The sequence below is a fragment of the Nothobranchius furzeri genome, chromosome 2 (assembly GCF_043380555.1).
Source record: "Nothobranchius furzeri strain GRZ-AD chromosome 2, NfurGRZ-RIMD1, whole genome shotgun sequence".
Taxonomy (NCBI): domain Eukaryota; kingdom Metazoa; phylum Chordata; class Actinopteri; order Cyprinodontiformes; family Nothobranchiidae; genus Nothobranchius; species Nothobranchius furzeri.
This window is the reverse complement of record NC_091742.1, coordinates 65615407-65633654: the sequence shown is the minus strand read 5'-3', so window position 1 is coordinate 65633654 and position 18248 is coordinate 65615407. Positions and strand designations below refer to the sequence as shown.

Genomic DNA, 18248 nt, shown 5'->3' with positions numbered 1-18248 from the left:
GTGGTGAAGTGAAAAAAAACTGTATTTTATAACAAATTAGTGAAAAAGCTTACAGCACCTGGTATTCCCAAGAGGCCTCCCATACAGGTACTGACCAGGCCCAACCCTGGATTGATTCCGAGATCAGAGGGGATCGGGCTTTTTCAGGGTGGTATGGCTGTAAGTGAAGGAAAAACCTTGAAACATCTCTGGAAAATCCCTTCTGTATTTGTCAAGGTATGATTGTGTCGCCCACTGCAAAGACTAGATTCTTGCATATAGAGGTAAAAGGCTAAGTTAAACAGTTGTCTTCATCATTGTTGCTCTTCTTTAGACTCTAACAACTGGCTCCCACCCCATTTCTTGTCTCTAAATGCCAGCACTGAGACATTATTGCTAGGGACAAATAAAAGGAGGTTTATTACCAACAAGTGTGTGCAGTTCGTGTGGAACACCTGGCTTTAAAATTATTCAATGACGAAGCTGTTCAAAGATGTGGTGAAGTGAAAAAAACTGTATTTTATAACAAATTAGTGAAAAAGCTTACAGCACCTGGTATTCCCAAGAGGTCTCCCATACAGGTACTGACCAGGCCCAACCCTGGATTGCTTCCGAGATCAGACGGGATCGGGCTTTTTCAGGGTGGTATGGCCGTAAGCGAAGGACACACCTCGAAAAATCTCTGAAAAATCCCTTGTGTATATGTCAAAGTATGATTGTGTCGCCCACTGCAAAGACTAGATTCTTGCATATGGAGGTAAAAGGCTAAGTTAAACAGTTGTCGTCATCACTGTTGCTCTTTTTTCGAGTAAGAATCGGCTCCCACCCCATTTCTTGTCTCTAAAATGCCAGCACTGAGACATTATTGCTAGGGACAAATCAAAGGAGGTTTATTACCAACAAGTGTGTGCAGTTCGTGTGGAACACCTGGCTTTAAAATTATTCAATGACGAAGCTGTTCAAAGATGTGGTGAAGTGAAAAAAACTGTATTTTATAACAAATTAGTGAAAAAGCTTACAGCACCTGGTATTCCCAAGAGGTCTCCCATTCAGTTACTGACCAGGCCCAACCCTGGATTGCTTCCGAGATCAGACGGGATTGGGGTTTTTCAGGGTGGTTTGGCCATAAGCGAAAGACACACCTTGAAAAATCTCTGAAAAATCCCTTGTGTATATGTCAAAGTATGATTGTGTCGCCCACTGCAAAGACTAGATTCTTGCATATGGAGGTAAAAGGCTAAGTTAAACAGTTGTCTTCATCACTGTTGCTCTTTTTTCGAGTAACAATCGGCTCCCACCCCATTTCTTGTCTCTAAAATGCCAGCACTGAGACATTATTGCTAGGGACAATTCAAAGGAGGTTTATTACCAACAAGTGTGTGCAGTTCGTGTGGAACACCTTGCTTTAAAATTATTCAAAGACGAAGCTGTTCAAAGCTGTGGTGAAGTGAAAAAAACTGTATTTTATAACAAATTAGTGAAAAAGCTTACAGCACCTGGTATTCCCAAAAGGTCTCCCATACAGGTACTGACCAGGCCCAAACCTAGATTGATTCCGAGATCAGAGGGGATCGGGCTTTTTCAGGGTGGTATGGCTGTAAGCGAAGGAAAAACCTTGAAAAATCTCTGAAAAATCCCTTGTGTATTTGTCAAGCTATGATTGTGTCGCCCACTGCAAAGACTAGATTCTTGCATATAGAGGTAAAAGGCTAAGTTAAACAGTTGTCTTCATCATTGTTGCTCTTCTTTAGACTCTAACAATTGGCTCCCACCCCATTTCTTGTCTCTAAAATGCCAGCACTGAGACATTATTGCTAGGGACAAATCAAAGGAGGTTTATTACCAACAAGTGTGTGCAGTTCGTGTGGAACACCTGGCTTTAAAATTATTCAATGACGAAGCTGTTCAAAGATGTGGTGAAGTGAAAAAAACTGTATTTTATAACAAATTAGTGAAAAAGCTTACAGCACCTGGTATTCCCAAGAGGTCTCCCATACAGGTACTGACCAGGCCCAACCCTGCATGATTCCGAGATGAGAGGGGATCGGGCTTTTTCAGGGTGGTATGGCTGTAAGCGAAGGAAAAACCTTGAAAAATCTCTGAAAAATCCCTTGTGTATTTGTTAAGGTATGATTGTGTCGCCCACTGCAAAGACTAGATTCTTGCACATAGAGGTAAAAGGCTAAGTTAAACAGTTGTCTTCATCATTGTTGCTCTTCTTTAGACTTTAACAATTGGCTCCCACCCCATTTCTTGTCTCTAAAATGCCAGCACTGAGACATTATTGCTAGGGACAAATCAAAGGAGGTTTATTACCAACAAGTGTGTGCAGTTCGTGTGGAACACCTGACTTTAAAATTATTCAATGACGAAGCTGTTCAAAGCTATGGTGAAGTGAAAAAAACTGTATTTTATAACAAATTAGTGAAAAAGCTTACAGCACCTGGTATTCCCAAGAGGTCTCCCATACAGGTACTGACCAGGCCCAACCCTGGATTGCTTCCGAGATCAGACGGGATCGGGCTTTTTCAGGGTGGTATGGCCGTAAGCGAAGGACACACCTTGAAAAATCTCTGAAAAATCCCTTGTGTATTTGTCAAAGAATGATTGTGTCGCCCACTGCAAAGACTAGATTCTTGCATATGGAGGTAAAAGGCTAAGTTAAACAGTTGTCTTCATCACTGTTGCTCTTTTTTCGAGTAACAATCGGCTCCCACCCCATTTCTTGTCTCTAAAATGCCAGCACTGAGACATTATTGCTAGGGACAAATCAAAGGAGGTTTATTACCAACAAGTGTGTGCAGTTCGTGTGGAACACCTGGCTTTAAAATTATTCAATGACGAAGCTGTTCAAAGATGTGGTGAAAGGAAAAAACTGTATTTTATAACAAATTAGTGAAAAAGCTTACAGTACCTGGTATTCCCAAGAGGTCTCCCATACAGGTACTGACCAGGCACAACCCTGGATTGATTCCGAGATCAGAGGGGATCGGGCTTTTTCAGGGTGGTATGGCTGTAAGCGAAGGAAAAACCTTGAAACATCTCTGGAAAATCCCTTGTGTATTTGTCAAGGTATGATTGTGTCGCCCACTGCAAAGACTAGATTCTTGCATATACAGGTAAAAGGCTAAGTTAAACAGTTGTCTTCATCATTGTTGCTCTTCTTTAGACTCTAACAATTGGCTCCCACCCCATTTCTTGTCTCTAAAATGCCAGCACTGAGACATTATTGCTAGGGACAAATCAAAGGAGGTTTATTACCAACAAGTGTGTGCAGTTCGTGTGGAACACCTGTCTTTAAAATTATTCAATGACAAAGCTGTTCAAAGATGTGGTGAAGTGAAAAAAACTGTATTTTATAACAAATTAGTGAAAAAGCTTACAGCACTTGGTATTCCCAAGAGGTCTCCCATACAGGTACTGACCAGGCCCAACCCTGGATTGATTCCGAGATGAGAGGGGATCGGGCTTTTTCAGGGTGGTATGGCTGTAAGCGAAGGAAAAACCTTGAAAAATCCCTGAAAAATCCCTTGTGTATTTGTAAAGGTATGATTGTGTCGCCCACTGCAAAGACTAGATTCTTGCACATAGAGGTAAAAGGCTAATTTAAACAGTTGTCTTCATCATTGTTGCTCTTCTTTAGACTTTAACAATTGGCTCCCACCCCATTTTTTGTCTCTAAAATGCCAGCACTGAGACATTATTGCTAGGGACAAATCAAAGGAGGTTTATTACCAACAAGTGTGTGCAGTTCGTGTGGAACACCTGGCTTTAAAATTATTCAATGACGAAGCTGTTCAAAGATGTGGTGAAGTGAAAAAAAACTGTATTTTATAACAAATTAGTGAAAAAGCTTACAGCACCTGGTATTCCCAAGAGGCCTCCCATACAGGTACTGACCAGGCCCAACCCTGGATTGATTCCGAGATCAGAGGGGATCGGGCTTTTTCAGGGTGGTATGGCTGTAAGTGAAGGAAAAACCTTGAAACATCTCTGGAAAATCCCTTCTGTATTTGTCAAGGTATGATTGTGTCGCCCACTGCAAAGACTAGATTCTTGCATATAGAGGTAAAAGGCTAAGTTAAACAGTTGTCTTCATCATTGTTGCTCTTCTTTAGACTCTAACAACTGGCTCCCACCCCATTTCTTGTCTCTAAATGCCAGCACTGAGACATTATTGCTAGGGACAAATAAAAGGAGGTTTATTACCAACAAGTGTGTGCAGTTCGTGTGGAACACCTGGCTTTAAAATTATTCAATGACGAAGCTGTTCAAAGATGTGGTGAAGTGAAAAAAACTGTATTTTATAACAAATTAGTGAAAAAGCTTACAGCACCTGGTATTCCCAAGAGGTCTCCCATACAGGTACTGACCAGGCCCAACCCTGGATTGCTTCCGAGATCAGACGGGATCGGGCTTTTTCAGGGTGGTATGGCCGTAAGCGAAGGACACACCTCGAAAAATCTCTGAAAAAGCCCTTGTGTATATGTCAAAGTATGATTGTGTCGCCCACTGCAAAGACTAGATTCTTGCATATGGAGGTAAAAGGCTAAGTTAAACAGTTGTCGTCATCACTGTTGCTCTTTTTTCGAGTAAGAATCGGCTCCCACCCCATTTCTTGTCTCTAAAATGCCAGCACTGAGACATTATTGCTAGGGACAAATCAAAGGAGGTTTATTACCAACAAGTGTGTGCAGTTCGTGTGGAACACCTGGCTTTAAAATTATTCAATGACGAAGCTGTTCAAAGATGTGGTGAAGTGAAAAAAACTGTATTTTATAACAAATTAGTGAAAAAGCTTACAGCACCTGGTATTCCCAAGAGGTCTCCCATTCAGTTACTGACCAGGCCCAACCCTGGATTGCTTCCGAGATCAGACGGGATTGGGGTTTTTCAGGGTGGTTTGGCCATAAGCGAAAGACACACCTTGAAAAATCTCTGAAAAATCCCTTGTGTATATGTCAAAGTATGATTGTGTCGCCCACTGCAAAGACTAGATTCTTGCATATGGAGGTAAAAGGCTAAGTTAAACAGTTGTCTTCATCACTGTTGCTCTTTTTTCGAGTAACAATCGGCTCCCACCCCATTTCTTGTCTCTAAAATGCCAGCACTGAGACATTATTGCTAGGGACAATTCAAAGGAGGTTTATTACCAACAAGTGTGTGCAGTTCGTGTGGAACACCTTGCTTTAAAATTATTCAAAGACGAAGCTGTTCAAAGCTGTGGTGAAGTGAAAAAAACTGTATTTTATAACAAATTAGTGAAAAAGCTTACAGCACCTGGTATTCCCAAAAGGTCTCCCATACAGGTACTGACCAGGCCCAAACCTAGATTGATTCCGAGATCAGAGGGGATCGGGCTTTTTCAGGGTGGTATGGCTGTAAGCGAAGGAAAAACCTTGAAAAATCTCTGAAAAATCCCTTGTGTATTTGTCAAGCTATGATTGTGTCGCCCACTGCAAAGACTAGATTCTTGCATATAGAGGTAAAAGGCTAAGTTAAACAGTTGTCTTCATCATTGTTGCTCTTCTTTAGACTCTAACAATTGGCTCCCACCCCATTTCTTGTCTCTAAAATGCCAGCACTGAGACATTATTGCTAGGGACAAATCAAAGGAGGTTTATTACCAACAAGTGTGTGCAGTTCGTGTGGAACACCTGGCTTTAAAATTATTCAATGACGAAGCTGTTCAAAGATGTGGTGAAGTGAAAAAAACTGTATTTTATAACAAATTAGTGAAAAAGCTTACAGCACCTGGTATTCCCAAGAGGTCTCCCATACAGGTACTGACCAGGCCCAACCCTGCATGATTCCGAGATGAGAGGGGATCGGGCTTTTTCAGGGTGGTATGGCTGTAAGCGAAGGAAAAACCTTGAAAAATCTCTGAAAAATCCCTTGTGTATTTGTCAAGGTATGATTGTGTCGCCCACTGCAAAGACTAGATTCTTGCACATAGAGGTAAAAGGCTAAGTTAAACAGTTGTCTTCATCATTGTTGCTCTTCTTTAGACTTTAACAATTGGCTCCCACCCCATTTCTTGTCTCTAAAATGCCAGCACTGAGACATTATTGCTAGGGACAAATCAAAGGAGGTTTATTACCAACAAGTGTGTGCAGTTCGTGTGGAACACCTGACTTTAAAATTATTCAATGACGAAGCTGTTCAAAGCTATGGTGAAGTGAAAAAAACTGTATTTTATAACAAATTAGTGAAAAAGCTTACAGCACCTGGTATTCCCAAGAGGTCTCCCATACAGGTACTGACCAGGCCCAACCCTGGATTGCTTCCGAGATCAGACGGGATCGGGCTTTTTCAGGGTGGTATGGCCGTAAGCGAAGGACACACCTTGAAAAATCTCTGAAAAATCCCTTGTGTATTTGTCAAAGAATGATTGTGTCGCCCACTGCAAAGACTAGATTCTTGCATATGGAGGTAAAAGGCTAAGTTAAACAGATGTCTTCATCACTGTTGCTCTTTTTTCGAGTAACAATCGGCTCCCACCCCATTTCTTGTCTCTAAAATGCCAGCACTGAGACATTATTGCTAGGGACAAATCAAAGGAGGTTTATTACCAACAAGTGTGTGCAGTTCGTGTGGAACACCTGGCTTTAAAATTATTCAATGACGAAGCTGTTCAAAGATGTGGTGAAAGGAAAAAACTGTATTTTATAACAAATTAGTGAAAAAGCTTACAGTACCTGGTATTCCCAAGAGGTCTCCCATACAGGTACTGACCAGGCACAACCCTGGATTGATTCCGAGATCAGAGGGGATCGGGCTTTTTCAGGGTGGTATGGCTGTAAGCGAAGGAAAAACCTTGAAACATCTCTGGAAAATCCCTTGTGTATTTGTCAAGGTATGATTGTGTCGCCCACTGCAAAGACTAGATTCTTGCATATACAGGTAAAAGGCTAAGTTAAACAGTTGTCTTCATCATTGTTGCTCTTCTTTAGACTCTAACAATTGGCTCCCACCCCATTTCTTGTCTCTAAAATGCCAGCACTGAGACATTATTGCTAGGGACAAATCAAAGGAGGTTTATTACCAACAAGTGTGTGCAGTTCGTGTGGAACACCTGGCTTTAAAATTATTCAATGACAAAGCTGTTCAAAGATGTGGTGAAGTGAAAAAAACTGTATTTTATAACAAATTAGTGAAAAAGCTTACAGCACTTGGTATTCCCAAGAGGTCTCCCATACAGGTACTGACCAGGCCCAACCCTGGATTGATTCCGAGATGAGAGGGGATCGGGCTTTTTCAGGGTGGTATGGCTGTAAGCGAAGGAAAAACCTTGAAAAATCCCTGAAAAATCCCTTGTGTATTTGTCAAGGTATGATTGTGTCGCCCACTGCAAGGACTAGATTCTTGCACATAGAGGTAAAAGGCTAATTTAAACAGTTGTCTTCATCATTGTTGCTCTTCTTTAGACTTTAACAATTGGCTCCCACCCCATTTCTTGTCTCTAAAATGCCAGCACTGAGACATTATTGCTAGGGACAAATCAAAGGAGGTTTATTACCAACAAGTGTGTGCAGTTCGTGTGGAACACCTGGCTTTAAAATTATTCAATGACGAAGCTGTTCAAAGCTATGGTGAAGTGAAAAAAACTGTATTTTATAACAAATTAGTGAAAAAGCTTACAGCACCTGGTATTCCCAAGAGGTCTCCCATACAGGTACTGACCAGGCCCAACCCTGGATTGCTTCCGAGATCAGACGGGATCGGGCTTTTTCAGGGTGGTATGGCCGTAAGCGAAAGACACACCTTGAAAAATCTCTGAAAAATCCCTTGTGTATATGTCAAAGTATGATTGTGTCGCCCACTGCAAAGACTAGATTCTTGCATATGGAGGTAAAAGGCTAAGTTAAACAGTTGTCTTCATCACAGTTGCTTTTTTTTCGAGTAACAATCGGCTCCCACCCCATTTTTTGTCTCTAAAATGCCAGCACTGAGACATTATTGCTAGGGACAAATCAAAGGAGGTTTATTACCAACAAGTGTGTGCAGTTCGTGTGGAACACCTGGCTTTAAAATTATTCAATGACGAAGCTGTTCAAAGATGTGGTGAAGTGAAAAAAAACTGTATTTTATAACAAATTAGTGAAAAAGCTTACAGCACCTGGTATTCCCAAGAGGTCTCCCATACAGGTACTGACCAGGCCCAACCCTGGATTGATTCCGAGATCAGAGGGGATCGGGCTTTTTCAGGGTGGTATGGCTTTAAGCAAAGGAAAAACCTTGAAACATCTCTGGAAAATCCCTTGTGTATTTGTCAAGGTATGATTGTGTCGCCCACTGCAAAGACTAGATTCTTGCATATAGAGGTAAAAGGCTGTTAAACAGTTGTCTTCATCATTGTTGCTCTTCTTTAGACTCTAACAATTGGCTCCCACCCCATTTCTTGTCTCTAAAATGCCAGCACTGAGACATTATTGCTAGGGACAAATCAAAGGAGGTTTATTACCAACAAGTGTGTGCAGTTCGTGTGGAACACCTGGCTTTAAAATTATTCAATGACGAAGCTGTTCAAAGATGTGTTGAAGTGAAAAAAACTGTATTTTATAACAAATTAGTGAAAAAGCTTACAGCACCTGGTATTCCCAAGAGGTCTCCCATACAGGTACTGACCAGGCCCAACCCTGGATTGATTCCGAGATGAGAGGGGATCAGGCTTTTTCAGGGTGGTATGGCTGTAAGCGAAGGAAAAACCTTGAAAAATCTCTGAAAAATCCCTTGTGTATTTGTCAAGGTATGATTGTGTCGCCCACTGCAAAGACTAGATTCTTGCACATAGAGGTAAAAGGCTAAGTTAAACAGTTGTCTTCATCATTGTTGCTCTTCTTTAGACTTTAACAATTGGCTCCCACCCCATTTCTTGTCTCTAAAATGCCAGCACTGAGACATTATTGCTAGGGACAAATCAAAGGAGGTTTATTACCAACAAGTGTGTGCAGTTCGTGTGGAACACCTGGCTTTAAAATTATTCAATGACGAAGCTGTTCAAAGCTATGGTGAAGTGAAAAAAACTGTATTTTATAACAAATTAGTGAAAAAGCTTACAGCACCTGGTATTCCCAAGAGGTCTCCCATACAGGTACTGACCAGGCCCAACCCTGGATTGCTTCCGAGATCAGACGGGATCGGGCTTTTTCAGGGTGGTATGGCCGTAAGCGAAGGACACACCTTGAAAAATCTCTGGAAAATCCCTTGTGTATATGTCAAAGTATGATTGTGTCGCCCACTGCAAAGACTAGATTCTTGCATATGGAGGTAAAAGGCTAAGTTAAACAGTTGTCTTCATCACAGTTGCTTTTTTTTCGAGTAACAATCGGCTCCCACCCCATTTTTTGTCTCTAAAATGCCAGCACTAAGACATTATTGCTAGGGACAAATCAAAGGAGGTTTATTACCAACAAGTGTGTGCAGTTCGTGTGGAACACCTGGCTTTAAAATTATTCAATGACGAAGCTGTTCAAAGATGTGGTGAAGTGAAAAAAAACTGTATTTTATAACAAATTAGTGAAAAAGCTTACAGCACCTGGTATTCCCAAGAGGTCTCCCATACAGGTACTGACCAGGCCCAACCCTGGATTGATTCCGAGATCAGAGGGGATCGTGCTTTTTCAGGGTGGTATGGCTGTAAGCGAAGGAAAAACCTTGAAACATCTCTGGAAAATCTTTTCTGTATTTGTCAAGGTATGATTGTGTCGCCCACTGCAAAGATTAGATTCTTGCATATAGAGGTAAAAGGCTACGTTAAACAGTTGTCTTCATCATTGTTGCTCTTCTTTAGACTCTAACAATTGGCTCCCACCCCATTTCTTGTCTCTAAATGCCAGCACTGAGACATTATTGCTAGGGACAAATAAAAGGAGGTTTATTACCAACAAGTGTGTGCAGTTCGTGTGGAACACCTGGCTTTAAAATTATTCAATGACGAAGCTGTTCAAAGATGTGGTGAAGTGAAAAAAACTGTATTTTATAACAAATTAGTGAAAAAGCTTACAGCACCTGGTATTCCCAAGAGGTCTCCCATACAGGTACTGACCAGGCCCAACCCTGGATTGCTTCCGAGATCAGACGGGATCGGGCTTTTTCAGGGTGGTATGGCCGTAAGCGAAGGACACACCTTGAAAAATCTCTGAAAAATCCCTTGTGTATATGTCAAAGTATGATTGTGTCGCCCACTGCAAAGACTAGATTCTTGCATATGGAGGTAAAAGGCTAAGTTAAACAGTTGTCTTCATCACTGTTGCTCTTTTTTCGAGTAAGAATCGGCTCCCACCCCATTTCTTGTCTCTAAAATGCCAGCACTGAGACACTATTGCTAGGGACAAATCAAAGGAGGTTTATTACCAACAAGTGTGTGCAGTTCGTGTGGAACACCTGGCTTTAAAATTATTCAATGACGAAGCTGTTCAAACATGTGGTGAAGTGAAAAAAACTGTATTTTATAACAAATTAGTGAAAAAGCTTACAGCACCTGGTATTCCCAAGAGGTCTCCCATACAGGTACTGACCAGGCCCAACCCTGGATTGCTTCCGAGATCAGACGGGATCGGGGTTTTTCAGGGTGGTTTGGCCATAAGCGAAAGACACACCTTGAAAAATCTCTGAAAAATCCCTTGTGTATATGTCAAAGTATGATTGTGTCGCCCACTGCAAAGACTAGATTCTTGCATATGGAGGTAAAAGGCTAAGTTAAACAGTTGTCTTCATCACTGTTGCTCTTTTTTCGAGTAACAATCGGCTCCCACCCCATTTCTTGTCTCTAAAATGCCAGCACTGAGACATTATTGCTAGGGACAATTCAAAGGAGGTTTATTACCAACAAGTGTGTGCAGTTCGTGTGGAACACCTGGCTTTAAAATTATTCAATGACGAAGCTGTTCAAAGCTGTGGTGAAGTGAAAAAAACTGTATTTTATAACAAATTAGTGAAAAAGCTTACAGCACCTGGTATTCCCAAAAGGTCTCCCATACAAGTACTGACCAGGCCCAAACCTAGATTGCTTCCGAGGTAAGACGGGATCGGGGTTTTTCAGGGCGGTTTGGCCATAAGCGAAAGACACACTTTGAAAAATCTCTGAAAAATCCCTTGTGTATATGTCAAAGTATGATTGTGTCGCCCACTGCAAAGACTAGATTCTTGCATATGGAGGTAAAAGGCTAAGTTAAACAGTTGTCTTCATCACTGTTGCTCTTTTTTCGAGTAACAATCGGCTCCCACCCCATTTCTCGTCTCTAAAATGCCAGCACTGAGACATTATTGCTAGGGACAATTCAAAGGAGGTTTATTACCAACAAGTGTGTGCAGTTCGTGTGGAACACCTGGCTTTAAAATTATTCAATGACGAAGCTGTTCAAAGATGTGGTGAAGTGAAAAAAACTGTATTTTATAACAAATTAGTGAAAAAGCTTACAGCACCTGGTATTCCCAAGAGGTCTCCCATACAGGTACTGACCAGGCCCAACCCTGGATTGATTCCGAGATGAGAGGGGATCGGGCTTTTTCAGGGTGGTATGGCTGTAAGCGAAGGAAAAACCTTGAAAAATCTCTGAAAAATCCCTTGTGTATTTTTTAAGAGATGATTGTGTCGCCCACTGCAAAGACTAGATTCTTGCACATAGAGGTAAAAGGCTAAGTTAAACAGTTGTCTTCATCATTGTTGCTCTTCTTTAGACTTTAACAATTGGCTCCCACCCCATTTCTTGTCTCTAAAATGCCAGCACTGAGACATTATTGCTAGGGACAAATCAAAGGAGGTTTATTACCAACAAGTGTGTGCAGTTCGTGTGGAACACCTGGCTTTAAAATTATTCAATGACGAAGCTGTTCAAAGCTATGGTGAAGTGAAAAAAACTGTATTTTATAACAAATTAGTGAAAAAGCCTACAGCACCTGGTATTCCCAAGAGGTCTCCCATACAGGTACTGACCAGGCCCAACCCTGGATTGCTTCCGAGATCAGACGGGATCGGGCTTTTTCAGGGTGGTATGGCCGTAAGCGAAGGACACACCTTGAAAAATCTCTGAAAAATCCCTTGTGTATTTGTCAAAGAATGATTGTGTCGCCCACTGCGAAGACTAGATTCTTGCATATGGAGGTAAAAGGCTAGGTTAAACAGTTGTCTTCATCACTGTTGCTCTTTTTTCGAGTAACAATCGGCTCCCACCCCATTTCTTGTCTCTAAAATGCCAGCACTGAGACATTATTGCTAGGGACAAATCAAAGGAGGTTTATTACCAACAAGTGTGTGCAGTTCGTGTGGAACACCTGGCTTTAAAATTATTCAATGACGAAGCTGTTCAAAGATGTGGTGAAGTGAAAAAAACTGTATTTTATAACAAATTAGTGAAAAAGTTTACAGCACCTGGTATTCCCAAGAGGTCTCCCATACACGTACTGACCAGGCCCAACCCTGGATTGATTCCGAGATGAGAGGGGATCGGGCTTTTTAAGGGTGGTATGGCTGTAAGCGAAGGAAAAACCTTGAAAAATCTCTGAAAAATCCCTTGTGTATTTGTCAAGGTATGATTGTGTCGCCCACTGCAAAGACTAGATTCTTGCACATAGAGGTAAAAGGCTAAGTTAAACAGTTGTCTTCATCATTGTTGCTCTTCTTTAGACTCTAACAATTGGCTCCCACCCCATTTCTTGTCTCTAAATGCCAGCACTGAGACATTATTGCTAGGGACAAATGAAAGGAGGTTTATTACCAACAAGTGTGTGCAGTTCGTGTGGAACACCTGGCTTTAAAATTATTCAATGACGAAGCTGTTCAAAGCTATGGTGAAGTGAAAAAAACTGTATTTTATAACAAATTATTGAAAAAGCTTACAGCACCTGGTATTCCCAAGAGGTCTCCCATACAGGTACTGACCAGGCCCAACCCTGGATTGCTTCCGAGATCAGACGGGATCGGGCTTTTTCAGGGTGGTATGGCCGTAAGCGAAGAACACACCTTGAAAAATCTCTGAAAAATCCCTTGTGTATATGTCAAAGTATGATTGTGTCGCCCACTGCAAAGACTAGATTCTTGCATATGGAGGTAAAAGGCTAAGTTAAACAGTTGTCTTCATCACTGTTGCTCTTTTTTCGAGTAAGAATCGGCTCCCACCCCATTTCTTGTCTCTAAAATGCCAGCACTGAGACATTATTGCTAGGGACAAATCAAAGGAGGTTTATTACCAACAAGTGTGTGCAGTTCGTGAGGAACACCTGGCTTTAAAATTATTCAATGACGAAGCTGTTCAAAGATGTGGTGAAGTGAAAAAAACTGTATTTTATAACAAATTAGTGAAAAAGCTTACAGCACCTGGTATTCCCAAGAGGTCTCCCATACAGGTACTGACCAGGCCAAACCCTGGATTGTTTCCGAGATCAGACGAGATCGGGGTTTTTCAGGGTGGTTTGGCCATAAGCGAAACACACACCTTGAAAAATCTCTGAAAAATCCCTTGTGTATATGTCAAAGTATGATTGTGTCGCCCACTGCAAAGACTAGATTCTTGCATATGGAGGTAAAAGGCTAAGTTAAACAGTTGTCTTCATCACTGTTGCTCTTTTTTCGAGTAACAATCGGCTCCCACCCCATTTCTTGTCTCTAAAATGCCAGCACTGAGACATTATTGCTAGGGACAATTCAAAGGAGGTTTATTACCAACAAGTGTGTGCAGTTCGTGTGGAACACCTGGCTTTAAAATTATTCAATGACGAAGCTGTTCAAAGCTGTGGTGAAGTGAAAAAAACTGTATTTTATAACAAATTAGTGAAAAAGCTTACAGCACCTGGTATTCCCAAAAGGTCTCCCATACAGGTACTGACCAGGCCGAAACCTGGATTGATTCCGAGATCAGAGGGGATCGGGCTTTATCAGGGTGGTATGGCTGTAAGCGAAGGAAAAACCTTGAAAAATCTCTGAAAAATCCCTTGTGTATTTGTCAAGGTATGATTGTGTCGCCCACTGCAAAGACTAGATTCTTGCATATAGAGGTAAAAGGCTAAGTTAAACAGTTGTCTTCATCATTGTTGCTCTTCTTTAGACTCTAACAATTGGCTCCCACCCCATTTCTTGTCTCTAAAATGCCAGCACTGAGACATTATTGCTAGGGACAAATCAAAGGAGGTTTATTACCAACAAGTGTGTGCAGTTCGTGTGGAACACCTGGCTTTAAAATTATTCAATGACGAAGCTGTTCAAAGATGTGGTGAAGTGAAAAAACTGTATTTTATAACAAATTAGTGAAAAAGCTTACAGCACCTGGTATTCCCAAGAGGTCTAGCCATACAGGTACTGACCAGGCCCAACCCTGGATTGATTCCGAGATCAGAGGGGATCGGGCTTTTTCAGGGTGGTATGGCTGTAAGCGAAGGAAAAACCTTGAAACATCTCTGGATAATCCCTTGTGTATTTGTCAAGGTATGATTGTGTCGCCCACTGCAAAGACTAGATTATTGCATATAGAGGTAAAAGGCTAAGTTAAACAGTTGTCTTCATCATTGTTGCTCTTCTTTGGACTCTAACAATTGGCTCCCACCCCATTTCTTGTCTCTAAAATGCCAGCACTGAGACATTATTGCTAGGGACAAATAAAAGGAGGTTTATTACCAACAAGTGTGTGCAGTTCGTGTGGAACACCTGTCTTTAAAATTATTCAATGACGAAGCTGTTCAAAGATGTGGTGAAGTGAAAAAAAACTGTATTTTATAACAAATTAGTGAAAAAGCTTACAGCACCTGGTATTCCCAAGAGGTCTCCCATACAGGTACTGACCAGGCCCAATCCTGGATTGCTTCCGAGTTCAGACGGGATCGGGCTATTTCAGGGTGGTATGGCCGTAAGCGAAGGACACACCTTGAAAAATCTCTGAAAAATCCCTTGTGTATATGTCAAAGTATGATTGTGTCGCCCACTGCAAAGACTAGATTCTTGCATAAAGAGGTAAAAGGCTAAGTTAAACAGTTGTCTTCATCATTGTTGCTCTTCTTTAGACTCTAACAACTGGCTCCCACCCCATTTCTTGTCTCTCAATGCCAGCACTGAGACATTATTGCTAGGGACAAATAAAAGGAGGTTTATTACCAACAAGTGTGTGCAGTTCGTGTGGAACACCTGGCTTTAAAATTATTCAATGACGAAGCTGTTCAAAGATGTGGTGAAGTGAAAAAAACTGTATTTTATAACAAATTAGTGAAAAAGCTTACAGCACCTGGTATTCCCAAGAGGTCTCCCATACAGGTACTGACCAGGCCCAACCCTGGATTGCTTCTGAGATCAGACGGGATCGGGCTTTTTCAGGGTGGTATGGCCGTAAGCGAAGGACACACCTTGAAAAATCTCTGAAAAATCCCTTGTGTATATGTCAAAGTATGATTGTGTCGCCCACTGCAAAGACTAGATTCTTGCATATGGAGGTAAAAGGCTAAGTTAAACAGTTGTCTTCATCACTGTTGCTCTTTTTTCGAGTAACAATCGGCTCCCACCCCATTTCTTGTCTCTAAAATGCCAGCACTGAGACATTATTGCTAGGGACAATTCAAAGGAGGTTTATTACCAACAAGTGTGTGCAGTTCGTGTGGAACACCTGGCTTTAAAATTATTCAATGACGAAGCTGTTCAAAGCTGTGGTGAAGTGAAAAAAACTGTATTTTATAACAAATTAGTGAAAAAGCTTACAGCACCTGGTATTCCCAAAAGGTCTCCCATACAGGTACTGACCAGGCCGAAACCTGGATTGATTCCGAGATCAGAGGGGATCGGGCTTTATCAGGGTGGTATGGCTGTAAGCGAAGGAAAAACCTTGAAAAATCTCTGAAAAATCCCTTGTGTATTTGTCAAGGTATGATTGTGTCGCCCACTGCAAAGACTAGATTCTTGCATATAGAGGTAAAAGGCTAAGTTAAACAGTTGTCTTCATCATTGTTGCTCTTCTTTAGACTCTAACAATTGGCTCCCACCCCATTTCTTGTCTCTAAAATGCCAGCACTGAGACATTATTGCTAGGGACAAATCAAAGGAGGTTTATTACCAACAAGTGTGTGCAGTTCGTGTGGAACACCTGGCTTTAAAATTATTCAATGACGAAGCTGTTCAAAGATGTGGTGAAGTGAAAAAACTGTATTTTATAACAAATTAGTGAAAAAGCTTACAGCACCTGGTATTCCCAAGAGGTCTAGCCATACAGGTACTGACCAGGCCCAACCCTGGATTGATTCCGAGATCAGAGGGGATCGGGCTTTTTCAGGGTGGTATGGCTGTAAGCGAAGGAAAAACCTTGAAACATCTCTGGAAAATCCCTTGTGTATTTGTCAAGGTATGATTGTGTCGCCCACTGCAAAGACTAGATTATTGCATATAGAGGTAAAAGGCTAAGTTAAACAGTTGTCTTCATCATTGTTGCTCTTCTTTGGACTCTAACAATTGGCTCCCACCCCATTTCTTGTCTCAAAAATGCCAGCACTGAGACATTATTGCTAGGGACAAATAAAAGGAGGTTTATTACCAACAAGTGTGTGCAGTTCGTGTGGAACACCTGTCTTTAAAATTATTCAATGACGAAGCTGTTCAAAGATGTGGTGAAGTGAAAAAAAACTGTATTTTATAACAAATTAGTGAAAAAGCTTACAGCACCTGGTATTCCCAAGAGGTCTCCCATACAGGTACTGACCAGGCCCAATCCTGGATTGCTTCCGAGTTCAGACGGGATCGGGCTATTTCAGGGTGGTATGGCCGTAAGCGAAGGACACCCCTTGAAAAATCTCTGAAAAATCCCTTGTGTATATGTCAAAGTATGATTGTGTCGCCCACTGCAAAGACTAGATTCTTGCATAAAGAGGTAAAAGGCTAAGTTAAACAGTTGTCTTCATCATTGTTGCTCTTCTTTAGACTCTAACAACTGGCTCCCACCCCATTTCTTGTCTCTCAATGCCAGCACTGAGACATTATTGCTAGGGACATATAAAAGGAGGTTTATTACCAACAAGTGTGTGCAGTTCGTGTGGAACACCTGGCTTTAAAATTATTCAATGACGAAGCTGTTCAAAGATGTGGTGAAGTGAAAAAAACTGTATTTTATAACAAATTAGTGAAAAAGCTTACAGCACCTGGTATTCCCAAGAGGTCTCCCATACAGGTACTGACCAGGCCCAACCCTGGATTGCTTCTGAGATCAGACGGGATCGGGCTTTTTCAGGGTGGTATGGCCGTAAGCGAAGGACACACCTTGAAAAATCTCTGAAAAATCCCTTGTGTATATGTCAAAGTATGATTGTGTCGCCCACTGCAAAGACTAGATTCTTGCATATGGAGGTAAAAGGCTAAGTTAAACAGTTGTCGTCATCACTGTTGCTCTTTTTTCGAGTAAGAATCGGCTCCCACCCCATTTCTTGTCTCTAAAATGCCAGCACTGAGACATTATTGCTAGGGACAAATCAAAGGAGGTTTATTACCAACAAGTGTGTGCAGTTCGTGTGGAACACCTGGCTTTAAAATTATTCAATGACGAAGCTGTTCAAAGATGTGGTGAAGTGAAAAAAACTGTATTTTATAACAAATTAGTGAAAAAGCTTACAGCACCTGGTATTCCCAAGAGGTCTCCCATTCAGTTACTGACCAGGCCCAACCCTGGATTGCTTCCGAGATCAGACGGGATGGGGGTTTTTCAGGGTGGTTTGGCCATAAGCGAAAGACACACCTTGAAAAATCTCTGAAAAATCCCTTGTGTATATGTCAAAGTATGATTGTGTCACCCACTGCAAAGACTAGATTCTTGCATATGGAGGTAAAAGGCTAAGTTAAACAGTTGTCTTCATCACTGTTGCTCTTTTTTCGAGTAACAATCGGCTCCCACCCCATTTCTTGTCTCTAAAATGCCAGCACTGAGACATTATTGCTAGGGACAATTCAAAGGAGGTTTATTACAAACAAGTGTGTGCAGTTCGTGTGGAACACCTGGCTTTAAAATTATTCAATGACGAAGCTGTTCAAAGCTGTGGTGAAGTGAAAAAAACTGTATTTTATAACAAATTAGTGAAAAAGCTTACAGCACCTGGTATTCCCAAAAGGTCTCCCATACAGGTACTGACCAGGCCCAAACCTAGATTGATTCCGAGATCAGAGGGGATCGGGCTTTTTCAGGGTGGTATGGCTGTAAGCGAAGGAAAAACCTTGAAAAATCTCTGAAAAATCCCTTGTGTATTTGTCAAGGTATGATTGTGTCGCCCACTGCAAAGACTAGATTCTTGCATATAGAGGTAAAAGGCTAAGT

The 18248-nt window shown here is 41.5% G+C and overlaps 9 non-coding genes and 30 pseudogenes across 9 annotated transcripts; all 39 read right to left on the bottom strand.

The window, feature by feature from the left end:
• Positions 1-46: 46 nt before the first annotated feature.
• LOC139067011 (5S ribosomal RNA) lies at positions 47-165 on the bottom strand (annotated as a pseudogene).
• A 354-nt stretch (positions 166-519) lies between these two features.
• LOC139068448 (5S ribosomal RNA) lies at positions 520-638 on the bottom strand. Its single transcript, XR_011520046.1, has one exon. It is a non-coding gene; the product is annotated as a 5S ribosomal RNA (ribosomal RNA).
• A 353-nt stretch (positions 639-991) lies between these two features.
• On the bottom strand, positions 992-1110 carry LOC139067841 (5S ribosomal RNA; annotated as a pseudogene).
• A 353-nt stretch (positions 1111-1463) lies between these two features.
• LOC139067374 (5S ribosomal RNA) lies at positions 1464-1582 on the bottom strand (annotated as a pseudogene).
• Positions 1583-1937: 355 nt separating this feature from the next.
• LOC139067542 (5S ribosomal RNA) lies at positions 1938-2055 on the bottom strand (annotated as a pseudogene).
• Positions 2056-2410: 355 nt separating this feature from the next.
• LOC139068447 (5S ribosomal RNA) lies at positions 2411-2529 on the bottom strand. The gene has a single exon (XR_011520045.1). It is a non-coding gene; the product is annotated as a 5S ribosomal RNA (ribosomal RNA).
• A 352-nt stretch (positions 2530-2881) lies between these two features.
• Positions 2882-3000, bottom strand: LOC139067346 (5S ribosomal RNA; annotated as a pseudogene).
• Positions 3001-3355: 355 nt separating this feature from the next.
• LOC139067728 (5S ribosomal RNA) lies at positions 3356-3474 on the bottom strand (annotated as a pseudogene).
• Positions 3475-3830: 356 nt separating this feature from the next.
• LOC139067010 (5S ribosomal RNA) lies at positions 3831-3949 on the bottom strand (annotated as a pseudogene).
• A 354-nt stretch (positions 3950-4303) lies between these two features.
• LOC139068446 (5S ribosomal RNA) lies at positions 4304-4422 on the bottom strand. Its single transcript, XR_011520044.1, has one exon. It is a non-coding gene; the product is annotated as a 5S ribosomal RNA (ribosomal RNA).
• A 353-nt stretch (positions 4423-4775) lies between these two features.
• LOC139067840 (5S ribosomal RNA) lies at positions 4776-4894 on the bottom strand (annotated as a pseudogene).
• Positions 4895-5247: 353 nt separating this feature from the next.
• On the bottom strand, positions 5248-5366 carry LOC139067373 (5S ribosomal RNA; annotated as a pseudogene).
• A 355-nt stretch (positions 5367-5721) lies between these two features.
• On the bottom strand, positions 5722-5839 carry LOC139067541 (5S ribosomal RNA; annotated as a pseudogene).
• A 355-nt stretch (positions 5840-6194) lies between these two features.
• LOC139068445 (5S ribosomal RNA) lies at positions 6195-6313 on the bottom strand. Its single transcript, XR_011520043.1, has one exon. It is a non-coding gene; the product is annotated as a 5S ribosomal RNA (ribosomal RNA).
• A 352-nt stretch (positions 6314-6665) lies between these two features.
• Positions 6666-6784, bottom strand: LOC139067345 (5S ribosomal RNA; annotated as a pseudogene).
• Positions 6785-7139: 355 nt separating this feature from the next.
• On the bottom strand, positions 7140-7258 carry LOC139067727 (5S ribosomal RNA; annotated as a pseudogene).
• Positions 7259-7613: 355 nt separating this feature from the next.
• Positions 7614-7732, bottom strand: LOC139068444 (5S ribosomal RNA). Its single transcript, XR_011520042.1, has one exon. It is a non-coding gene; the product is annotated as a 5S ribosomal RNA (ribosomal RNA).
• A 354-nt stretch (positions 7733-8086) lies between these two features.
• Positions 8087-8205, bottom strand: LOC139067017 (5S ribosomal RNA; annotated as a pseudogene).
• Positions 8206-8558: 353 nt separating this feature from the next.
• Positions 8559-8677, bottom strand: LOC139067588 (5S ribosomal RNA; annotated as a pseudogene).
• A 355-nt stretch (positions 8678-9032) lies between these two features.
• On the bottom strand, positions 9033-9151 carry LOC139068442 (5S ribosomal RNA). Its single transcript, XR_011520040.1, has one exon. It is a non-coding gene; the product is annotated as a 5S ribosomal RNA (ribosomal RNA).
• A 354-nt stretch (positions 9152-9505) lies between these two features.
• On the bottom strand, positions 9506-9624 carry LOC139066885 (5S ribosomal RNA; annotated as a pseudogene).
• A 354-nt stretch (positions 9625-9978) lies between these two features.
• LOC139068441 (5S ribosomal RNA) lies at positions 9979-10097 on the bottom strand. The gene has a single exon (XR_011520039.1). It is a non-coding gene; the product is annotated as a 5S ribosomal RNA (ribosomal RNA).
• Positions 10098-10450: 353 nt separating this feature from the next.
• LOC139066939 (5S ribosomal RNA) lies at positions 10451-10569 on the bottom strand (annotated as a pseudogene).
• Positions 10570-10922: 353 nt separating this feature from the next.
• Positions 10923-11041, bottom strand: LOC139068093 (5S ribosomal RNA; annotated as a pseudogene).
• Positions 11042-11394: 353 nt separating this feature from the next.
• Positions 11395-11513, bottom strand: LOC139067335 (5S ribosomal RNA; annotated as a pseudogene).
• A 355-nt stretch (positions 11514-11868) lies between these two features.
• On the bottom strand, positions 11869-11987 carry LOC139066571 (5S ribosomal RNA). The gene has a single exon (XR_011519474.1). It is a non-coding gene; the product is annotated as a 5S ribosomal RNA (ribosomal RNA).
• Positions 11988-12340: 353 nt separating this feature from the next.
• LOC139067969 (5S ribosomal RNA) lies at positions 12341-12459 on the bottom strand (annotated as a pseudogene).
• Positions 12460-12813: 354 nt separating this feature from the next.
• LOC139068440 (5S ribosomal RNA) lies at positions 12814-12932 on the bottom strand. The gene has a single exon (XR_011520038.1). It is a non-coding gene; the product is annotated as a 5S ribosomal RNA (ribosomal RNA).
• A 353-nt stretch (positions 12933-13285) lies between these two features.
• Positions 13286-13404, bottom strand: LOC139067748 (5S ribosomal RNA; annotated as a pseudogene).
• A 353-nt stretch (positions 13405-13757) lies between these two features.
• On the bottom strand, positions 13758-13876 carry LOC139067796 (5S ribosomal RNA; annotated as a pseudogene).
• A 354-nt stretch (positions 13877-14230) lies between these two features.
• LOC139067564 (5S ribosomal RNA) lies at positions 14231-14350 on the bottom strand (annotated as a pseudogene).
• A 356-nt stretch (positions 14351-14706) lies between these two features.
• On the bottom strand, positions 14707-14825 carry LOC139066864 (5S ribosomal RNA; annotated as a pseudogene).
• A 354-nt stretch (positions 14826-15179) lies between these two features.
• LOC139066829 (5S ribosomal RNA) lies at positions 15180-15298 on the bottom strand (annotated as a pseudogene).
• A 353-nt stretch (positions 15299-15651) lies between these two features.
• Positions 15652-15770, bottom strand: LOC139067794 (5S ribosomal RNA; annotated as a pseudogene).
• A 354-nt stretch (positions 15771-16124) lies between these two features.
• On the bottom strand, positions 16125-16244 carry LOC139067563 (5S ribosomal RNA; annotated as a pseudogene).
• Positions 16245-16600: 356 nt separating this feature from the next.
• LOC139066863 (5S ribosomal RNA) lies at positions 16601-16719 on the bottom strand (annotated as a pseudogene).
• A 354-nt stretch (positions 16720-17073) lies between these two features.
• On the bottom strand, positions 17074-17192 carry LOC139066828 (5S ribosomal RNA; annotated as a pseudogene).
• Positions 17193-17545: 353 nt separating this feature from the next.
• Positions 17546-17664, bottom strand: LOC139067946 (5S ribosomal RNA; annotated as a pseudogene).
• Positions 17665-18017: 353 nt separating this feature from the next.
• On the bottom strand, positions 18018-18136 carry LOC139067372 (5S ribosomal RNA; annotated as a pseudogene).
• Between the last annotated feature and the right edge of the window lie 112 nt (positions 18137-18248).